Here is a 10179-nt window from a genome sequence, read left to right as displayed (position 1 = left end):
AGGGTTAGTTAGGGTTTAGGGTTTGGGTTAGGGTTAAGTATGGTTTGGTTAAGGGTTAGGGTCAGGGTTAGGGTTAGGGTTAGGGTCAGGGTTAGGGTTAGGGTTAGGGTTAGGGTTAAGTATGGTTTGGTTAAGGGTTAGGGTCAGGGTTAGGGTTAGTTAGGGTTTAGGGTTTGGGTTAGGGTTAAGTATGGTTTGGTTAAGGGTTAGGGTCAGGGTTAGGGTTAGGGTTAGGGTTAGGGTCAGGGTTAGGGTTAGTAAAGTCATGGTTTGGGTTAGTGTGAGGGGCCACCTAATGTTGGAAAAAAACACAAACGCGGTAAAAACGCACTAAAAACGCATACAAACGCATAAAAACGCTGCGTTTTTTTCATGCATGCTCATAAAAATGCTTGAAAAAAACGCAGCAGTTGTATGCTTTTGTATGCGTTTTTTCAATGCGTTTTTTTGCGGGAAAACGCGCTGCAAAAAAAAGCAAGTGTGAAACCAGCCTACCCCATGTATTTTAAGTTATTCTGAGCCCCTTGTCATACAGATGAGACTGATGAAGAAAATCATTCTTCACCAGGAACCCCTGAAGACCCTTTTTTTTACTAAAGGTACAGAACCATGGATGGAAGCCATATGCACCATAAAATGGGACTTATCAATGGACTGACTGCAACGATTGTTCAAAGCAAACTCAGCTAATGCTAAAAAAGATGACCAATCCCCCTAATTATTTGACACAAAACACCTGAGGTATGTCTCTAAACTTTTGTTTAGACATTCAGTTTTGTCTGAGGATAGATGCATTCTCAGAAGAAAACAAAATGCCCTCCAGAATTCAGATACAGACTGGGCTCCCTGATCTGAAATCACATACGAGGGAACCCCATGAAATTCCACGATCTCGGTGATACACACTTGAGTTAGTGTCTTAGTGCTAATGAGAGCAGGTAAAGCAATGTAGTGTATCATTTTACTAAACTTATCCACCACAACCAAGATGCCAGTCTTACCAGAGGAGGAAGACGATCCATAATAAAATCCACGGATAAAGGTGTCCATGGCAAGTCAGATATGGTTAATGATAGAAGATCCCCAGATGGACAAGTATACGGGGTCTTCAAAGGCATGCAGACTTTACAGGAACACAAAGTCTACTACATCCTGATACAACCTAGGCCACCAAAAATGACGAGAAAGGAGATCCAAGGTTGCTTAACTACCTGGATGACCAGCCAGACCCGTGCTCTAATGTTCCCCCAAAACTTTTAGACGCAGATGCAATGGTAAAAATAATTTCCCTGAAGGACAAGCAGGAGAGTTCCCCTGAGCCTTCCATATGCATCTGTTGTGAGTTCATTTTCCCCTCCGTCACTGAGGCCTGGTGAACTCCCTATTCTAGTGAAGGAAGGTGGTGAGCCTGATTATCAGACACCTGGGACTAATGAAGACGATTGGCTGAGTGGAGTCACTGACTGGATTTAAGGCAGCCTACGCCCTTTCTGCCCTGCGGGTGATTTCTCTGTGGACTCTTGGACACCAGTCTGATTCCTGCTCTCCTAAAGCTAAGTTTTCTGTTTTGCCTTTTGCATCTAAGATTTGTTTTTGTTTTTCTTGCTTTTTGGATTCTGCCACTCCCTGCAGGAGTGTGCAGTGTTCCGTGAGCTCTGTCTTCTGAAGGTACCTGAGTGCTGATTTAGTTTTTGAAGCTTAGTTGCTTCAGGGCCATTTTTATATCAGCTTGTTGGCTTTTGTCTCTGATAGGGTTTTGGCAGATTGCAGACAGCAGCCTTCCTATCCGTTCCTATCTAGGTAGTTTTTGGGCCCCGTCTTTGCTCAGCCTGTCTTTCTGTCTGTGTAAGTGTTTTCATCTTGCTTCACCGTCATTATATGTGGGGGGCTGCCTATTGCTTTGGGGTCTGCTCTGGGGCAGTTAGATTTCCCCTTTCCTTCTTTAGGCCTATGTATCTCTCTGGCTGTGATCGAGGGGTCTAGGTCATCGTAGGAACCCCCCACGGCTACTGCTAGTTGTGTTGATAGGTTCAGGGGTCTGCAATCTGATAGTTGCAAACTCTGGTTTTCAGGACTTAGCTAGCATTTCTGTTTTTGCCTCCTACGGTGACTCAATCATAACATGCATCCCTACAGCTTAGAACACATGGCGGAGATGACCACCCCTTCTTGTAAAATTGGGAGACTCCGGCATGCTAACTAGCTACGCGACCCCCCGCTTATACCCAGTACTGAATAGTGCCTACTTACGACAGCTGTTCTTTAATAATAATATATGGAATTTTCCATTGCAGCTCCTCTCAGTTAAAACCAACTGTGAAAAAATTCTATTTCTGATGAAGGTCAATTGTATGACCGAAAGTGTTCAAAGGAGTATATTGAACTGGATGCTTTTTACAATAAAGGAACTGTCAAATTATTTTTTCTTTTGAGTGCCAAGTTTTTGTACTACAAAAGTTCTCTATTGCCAACGACAATTTTTTAGAGAAAAAGGCACATGGATACCACTTTCCAGGGTATAACCCTTGAGACAATACAGACCCAACCTCTACTTCAAATGCATCAATAAATGGTTGGGAAACATCTGGTTGAATGAGTACAGGAGCAGTGGAAAAGCATTTTTTCAAATGAGGAGAACGCCTGACAGGTGCAGTCAGATCACTTCGAGAAGTCTGTACCTTTGTCATGTCAGTGAAGAGTTTGACAATGAATGAGAAGTGTTTAATAAACTTCTGATATTAGTTAGCAAACCCCGAAAATTGTTGTAACACTTTCACATTCTTTGGCAGATCTCATTCCAAAACTGCACAAACTTTTCCGGGATCCATCCAGAAACCTGCAGCAGACACTAAGAAACCCAGTAACTGAATCTCTTGTAAGACGAATACAGATTTTTCTAGTTCAGTGTACAATTTATTATCCTGCAGAACATGTAACACCTGCCTGACATTTATTTGTTGTGACTTGAGATCAAGTAAATATATGAAAATATCATCAAGTTACATTACAACAAATCTACCAACAATATGACGAAAAATGTTGACAAAATGTTGGAAAACGGCAGGCGCATTAGTCAAACCAAAGGGCATGACAATGTTTTCATAATGTCCTTCAGGAGTGTTAAAGTCCATCTTCCACTCATCCTCCTCATTGATCCTAATCAGAATATAGGCTCCACTGAGGTCCAACTTAGAGAACCATTTTGCCCCAACAATCTGATTAAATAAATTTGGAATGAGTGGGAGGGCATACGGGTCTGGGATTGCAATCCTATTTAACCCATGAAAATCTAAACAGAGATGCAGGCCCCCATCTTTCTTCTTAACAAAGAAGAACCCCGCATCTACCCGTGAAGAGGAGGGTCTAATACATTCAATTGAAACTAGAAGATTATATAAACTATATAAAAAGACACATATGAATGTTTACTAAATATCTGACATGAAATCAAAATAAACCTTTCCCGTTTTAGGTCAATTAGGATTACCATAATTATTAATATTTGCCAAATGCCAGAATAATGCCTTTTCAGTTTTGCCCTTAAATTTTCAATAGGATTGACATCAGGGCTTTGTGATGGCCACTCCAAATCATTTGTTATCCTTAACCCCTTTACCCCCAAGAGTGGTTTGCACGTTCATGACAGGGTCAATTTTTACAATTATGACCACTGTCCCTTTATGAGGTAATAACTCTGGAACGCTTCCATGGATCCCGGTGATTCTGACATTGTTTTCTCGTGAATAGTGTTGAGCATTCCGATACCGCAAATATCAGGTATCGGCCGATATTCGCGGTATCGGAATTCCGATACTGAGTTCCGATACTTTTTGCATATCGAATACCGGAATCGGAAGTTCCCATAATGCTATGAGCCAGTTTGATTTGATTCAGCCAATGACAATCCTCAGAAGTGTGGGCACATCCTGTTAGGCATGTAGGCATGTTAACTAATGGCATGGCTGTGATTGGCTGCTGAAATGATGTCATGATGCAGTATAAAAGCCGCAGCCATTTCGGGTTCACTCTGCTGTGAATTCAGTTAGGGACAAGCTGCTGCTCAAGACTCTGAGAGACAGTTAGAGATAGCGATTTTCATAATAATATTGTGCTTTACCCAGGCTACATTATCAATCAGTGTAGCTTTCTTTTGACTTGTAGTACTGTTCACAGCTGTCTGCAAGGTCTGTGTGAGTGCAGCTCATGCTGTGTAGTGTGTCCTGCAGCCACGTCTGGTTGTAGGCCACTCATCGTGCGTCACTGCCTCATACATATTTTTCTTTTATTGCAGCTCATTTTTCATTAATTCTCCTATTAGTGTGCATCCATCCGTATTCATATACATTGGTTGCAAACACTATAGGAGTAGACAGCGGAGCCTTTCTGCAGCCTTTCAGTGCTAGTACCCAGTTATCTGCACTGTTCACGGCTGTCTGAGAGGACTCTGTGTGAGTGCAGCTCACGCTGTAGTGTGTCCTGCAGCCATGTCTGGTTGTAGGCCGCTCAGCGTGCGTCACTGCCTCACACATATTTTTCTTTTATTGCAGCTCATTTTTCATTAATTCTCCTGTTAGTGTGCATCCATCCGTATCCATATACATTGGTTGGTTGCAAACACTATATAGGAGTAGATAGAGGAGCTTTTTTTCTGGTTTGTGCCCTGCAACCACAGCCAGATTAGTATTACCCTATTTTTGGAGCCTCATCTATTGCATTGTAGGTTACCTTCCTGCATTGTAATAGCTCCAAAAAGTTTGTGATACTATCGCTTTCACATCTTTGGTCACATCCTTTTTGTTTTTTTGAAAAAAAAAATAAAGTTCACCAAACACTCCACTTGACAGTTGTGTAGCCCACATTAGCTCATATTAAAGTGTAGTCCACACACTTTATAAAATTAGTGTTTCTTATACCTGTTAGCAGCTGTTCAGGAATAAGCACACTAAGCCCCCCCTTTGTACTTTTCTGCCTATCTTTATCAGTCTACCAAGATGAAGAAGGCAGGGAGTAAGGCACGTGGTCGTGGACATGGAGTTGCAGCAGGGAGAGGACGTGGGGATTCAGCAGGGAGAGGACATGGGGAAACTGTGCCTGCTGTGGGCACCAGTGAGTCAGCATCCCCCAGTTTTACCAGGCAACAGTCCTTTATGCGCAGCTTTGTAGGACCTTGCCGTACCCCACTGCTGCGGGAGGAACAAATTGAAGCCGCTGTCGGATGGATGGCAGCTAGCACATCGACTTCAATGACTTCCACATCCTCTCAGGGCCAGAGCACTGAAGAGCAACCATCTGTCTCTTCACCACCTGCCAAATTGCCCAGGCAGTCAGAGAGCCCTGTACAGGAGCCATCTCAGTCTCTACTTCTGTTCTCTGAATCTGTTTGCTTGGAAAGAGGGGGCCAGCCAAGCAGCATTCAAGAATGTGAAGAAGAGGGAGTATGCAGTGATGCGCAACTGCTTTGTCCCTCTGAATCTGAAGAGGCGGGTGGGCCAGTGCCTATGGTCAACACACCTCAGTACGCATCAGATGATGAGACTCAGGTGCCACTTTCTGGTGCATACGGTGCTGGCGAGACTACCCAGGAAAAGCAGGTGTTTGAAGAGGGGAGTATAGATGATGAGGTCCTTGACCCATCATGGCGTGAGGAACAGGAAGGTGGTGGGAGCAGCTCTGAGGAAGAGATTCTCCAAACGGCCAAAACAGGAGGGAGAGGGAGGGGGCAGACTTGGTTGCTTGTAGCCTCCACTTTGGCACCTGTTAGGAGCATTCCTCTTCCAAAAGCCAAAACGGGCGCTCCCAAGACTTGCAGTGCGTGGTCCTTTTTTGACACAGTTGCAGATGACATTTGCTTTGTCAAATGCAAGCTATGTCACCAGAAAGTCAAAAGAGGGAAAAGTGTCAGCAACCTCAATACCACAAATATGTGGAAACATGTGCAGACCAAGCACGTGGTGGAGTTACAAAGACACACTGAAGACGTAGGCCAACCTACAGCACCACCTACCACCTCTTCAGCTCGTGCTGTAGCCTCTTCCTCCAGCTCACACACAGCTGGTTCGGCTTCCTCACAGGATCACCATAGAAGAACCTCTGGCACTGTTGTCCAGAGACCCAGTGACATTCCACCCACAGCACCACGTTCCCGTTCATCCTCACACTCCCAGGCCACTCTACAGCCATCGGTAGCACAGGCATGGGAGAAAAGGCGGCCATACTAGGCAAACCATCCCCGAGCACAGGCGCTGAATGCTGGCATTGCCAAACTACTGGCCCTTGAAATGCTCTCATTCAGGCTGGTGGAGACAGACACCTTCCGGAACTTCATGGCATTGGCAGTCCCACAATTCCCCGTGCCCAGCCGCTTTTATTTCAGCAGGCAAGCTGTCCCTGCCCTGCAAAAGCATGTGGAGGGAAAAATTAAACATGCGCTACAAACGCCGTCAGTAGCAAGGTCCACCTGACCACCGATGTGTGAACCAGTAACCATGGACAGGGACGATACCTTTCCCTCACTGCCCATTGGGTCAATGTTGTGGAGCCGGCTACAGATCTTGACAGTGGCGCTGTACGTGTTCTGCCAACTCCAAGGATTGCAGGAATCCAGTCTGTACACACTGACTCCTCCTCATACTCCAGTTCCTCAGAATCAGGGCTGCAGGAGCCTGTTACGAACGATATGAGCACAGCCGTGGCCAAACGTCAACAGGCCGTACTGAAATTAATTTCTTTGGGGAATTGAAGCCACACAGCGCAGGAGCTCTGGATTGCCATCAAGCAGGAGAGCGACGTGTGGTTTGTGCCAGCGAATCTCCAGCAAGGCTTGGTAGTGTGTGACAATGGCCGAAATCTGGTGGCAGCTCTGGGCCTAGGCAACCTCACTCACATCCCATGTCTGGCACATGTGCTCAACTTGGTCGTGCAGAGCTTTCTGAGGGACTATCCGGATCTTGATGCACTGCTGCATAAGGTCCACTTAGAGTGCGCTCACTTGCGGCGCTCCAGCATGGCAAGATCGCGCATTGCAGCTCTGCAGCGCAGATTACGCCTTCCGGAACATCGCATCATATGTGACCTACCCACCTGATGGAATTCAACGCTACATATGTTGGAGCGGTTGTGTGAGCAGCAGGTAGCAGTAATGGAGTACCAGCTGCATCAGGCGCAAACAAGTCGCACTGTGCACCGGTCACACCTCAGCACCACAGAGTGGGCCTCTATGAAGGACATCTGCCACGTTTTGCGTGCCTTCGATGATTCCACGTGGATGGCGAGTGCAGATGATGCACTAGTCAGCATGACTGTCCCCCTTATCTGCCTGCTTCAAAAAACACTGCAAGCACTAAGGGAGGAGGTTTTGGAAGAGGTGGAAGATGAGGAGTCACAAATGCCATCTGCTTCTGGACAGTCTGCGCTACGTGGTTCCTCACAAAGGCCTAGGCATGGGACATTTTGTGAGGAGGATGAGGAGGAGTCAATGGAGGAGGAAGACATCTCTCCAGAGGAGGGAGGTACACAATGCTCTAGTCAGTATGTACAGCGAGGGTGGGGTGATACAGAGCAGGCAGAGATGATGCGTCAAGCAGGGGACAGCGCTTCTTGGGCAGTTGGGAGTCTGCAGCACATGGTTGATTTCATGCTGCAGTGCCTGAGAAACGACCGCCGCATCGCCCACATTCTCAACACGGCTGATTATTGGGTGTACACCCTCCTAGATCCTCGCTACCGGGACAACTTACAAAGCCTCATAACATCGTTGAACCGGGAGCGTAAAATGCGGGAGTACCAAGAGACACTGGTGCATTCCATCATGTTCTCCATTCCACCCGAGAGCAGTGCTGCTAGTGCTTTACAAAGCAGCTCTGTGCGTCGAGGCAGTGGAGGAAGCTCTGCACAAAGAGGGAGCAGAGGCAGCGCCTCAGCACAAGGCAAGACCAGTATGGCCCAAATGTGGCAAAGTTTTGTGTGCCCGCCACAAATGTCTACACCATCACAGACAGCTCCAGTCAGCAGGAGGCAACGTTTCTGTCAGATGGTGACAGACTACATGTCTTGCCCTGTCAGTGTACTCCCAGACGGCTCTTCCCCCTTCAAGATTTGGGTCTCTAAGCTGGATACATGGCCAGAGCTTAGCCAGTATGCATTGGAGGTGCTGGCTTTCCCTGCTGCTAGTGTATTATCGGAACGCGTCTTTAGTGCCTCAGGTGGTGTACTAACAGACCGTCGCACGCGACTATCCTCTGATAACGTTGACTGGCTTACTTTTCTGAAAATGAACAATGCCTGGATCTCGCCAGAATTTGCCTGTCCTCTTCCAGAATAAATAATTAGTTGGCAACAGTATCCAGGTCTCCTGTTGTGTTCATGTTTCTACCACCTGAACTGTAATCCCTAGGCACCAACACCGCCAGTTGTTGCTCAGAAGTGCCGTCTGCACAGAGAAAAACACATGCTCCAGTGTTAGTGGGGTTCAGTAATGCCAGCTGCTCCCCTGCTGTGTGTCCGGCAATGTCTACTGCTGCCTCCACATTCACACTACTACTGATTTCAAACTTGCTCCAATTAGGCCTCTGGCTCCACTCTGTCTCTAGTACCTCCAACACCACCAGTTGCTGCTCAGAAGTGGCGTCTGCACAATCAACACTTGTTCCTGTGTTATTGGGGTTCAGTAACGTCAGCTGATCCCCTGATGTGTGTCCGGCAATGTCTCCTGCTCTGTCCACATTCCCACTACTATGTGGACAGAGCAGGAGACATTGCCGGACACACATCAGGGGATCAGCTGACGTTACTGAACCCCAGTAACACAGGAACAAGTGTTGATTGTGCAGACGCCACTTCTGAGCAGCAACTGGCGGTGTTGGAGGCCAGGGAAAATACTAGAGACAGAGTGGAGCCAGAGGCCTAATTGGAGCAAGTTTGAAATCAGTAGTAGTCTACAACAGATATTAAACTTGATGAAATTAGGTCTCAGCCTACACCCTGATTGATCCTGGGCTCCAACATCGCCAGTTGTTGCTCGTAAGTGCCGTCCGCACAGAAAAAAACACTAGCTCCTGTGTTAGTGGGGTTCAGTAACGTCAGCTGTTCCCCTGCTGTGTGTATGGCAATATCTCCTGCTGCCTCCACATTCAAACTACATCACATATAAAACTTGCTGCAATTAGGCCTCAGCCTACTCCATGATTGACCCTGGGCTCCTACACAGCCAGTTGTTGCTCAGAAGTGCCATCTGCACAGAAAAAAACACTAGCTCCTGTGTTAGTGGGGTTCAGTAACGTCAGCTGCTCCCCTGCTGTGTGTACGGCAATATCTCCTGCTGCCTCCACATTCAAACTACATCCGATTTTCAACTTGATCCAAGTAGGCCTCAGCCTACACCATGATTGATCCTGGGCTTCAACACAGCCAGTTGTTGCTCAGAAGTGCCGTCTGCACAGAAAAAAACACATGCTCCTGTGTTACTGGGGTTCAGTAACGCCAGCTGCTCCCCTGCTGTGTGGACGGCAATATCTCCTGCTGCCTCCACATTCAAACTACATCACATATAAAACTTCCTGCATTTAGGCCTCAGCCTACTCCATGATTGACCCTGGGCTCCAACACAGTCAGTTGTTGCTCAGAAGTGCCGTCTGCACAGAAAAAACACTATCTCCTGTGTTAGTGGGGTTCAGTAACGCCAGCTGCTCCCCTGTTGTGTGTACGGCAATATCTCCTGCTGCCTCCACATTCAAACTACATCACATATAAAACTTGCAGCAATTAGGCCTCAGCCTACTCCATAATTGACCCTGGGCTCCAACATCGCCAGTTGCTGCTCAGAAGTGTCTTTGGCATGGGTACTCCCTCCTGCCCAGCCTGGTTCCAGCACGCCAGCTGTTTCCGGGAAGTGTCAATGTCACTTTGTCACCAATACGTTGTCCTGTCGTGTTGCGGTCGGGCTTGCCAACTCTATGGTGCCTGCAGTTTATGGGCTTCTTATGTGGGCTGCAACAAAGGCTGGTTCCGTAGTGCCAATAGGACAAGCACCCCCTGTAGGACTGTGGGCTTCGGTAACTGTGGCCGGCTCGCGGCCTTGCAACTTTCTTTATCATGGGTACCTTCTGCTACCCCTCCGGGTTCCAGCACTGTCAGCTGGTTCCAGGCAGAGCCTTTTTCCTTAGGTGCCTCCTTCTCGGTATC

Source organism: Dendrobates tinctorius, unplaced genomic scaffold (assembly GCF_039654945.1).
Source record: "Dendrobates tinctorius isolate UK_male_01 unplaced genomic scaffold, ASM3965494v1 ptg000089l, whole genome shotgun sequence".
NCBI lineage: Eukaryota > Metazoa > Chordata > Amphibia > Anura > Dendrobatidae > Dendrobates > Dendrobates tinctorius.
Note: the sequence above shows the minus strand (reverse complement) of the source record.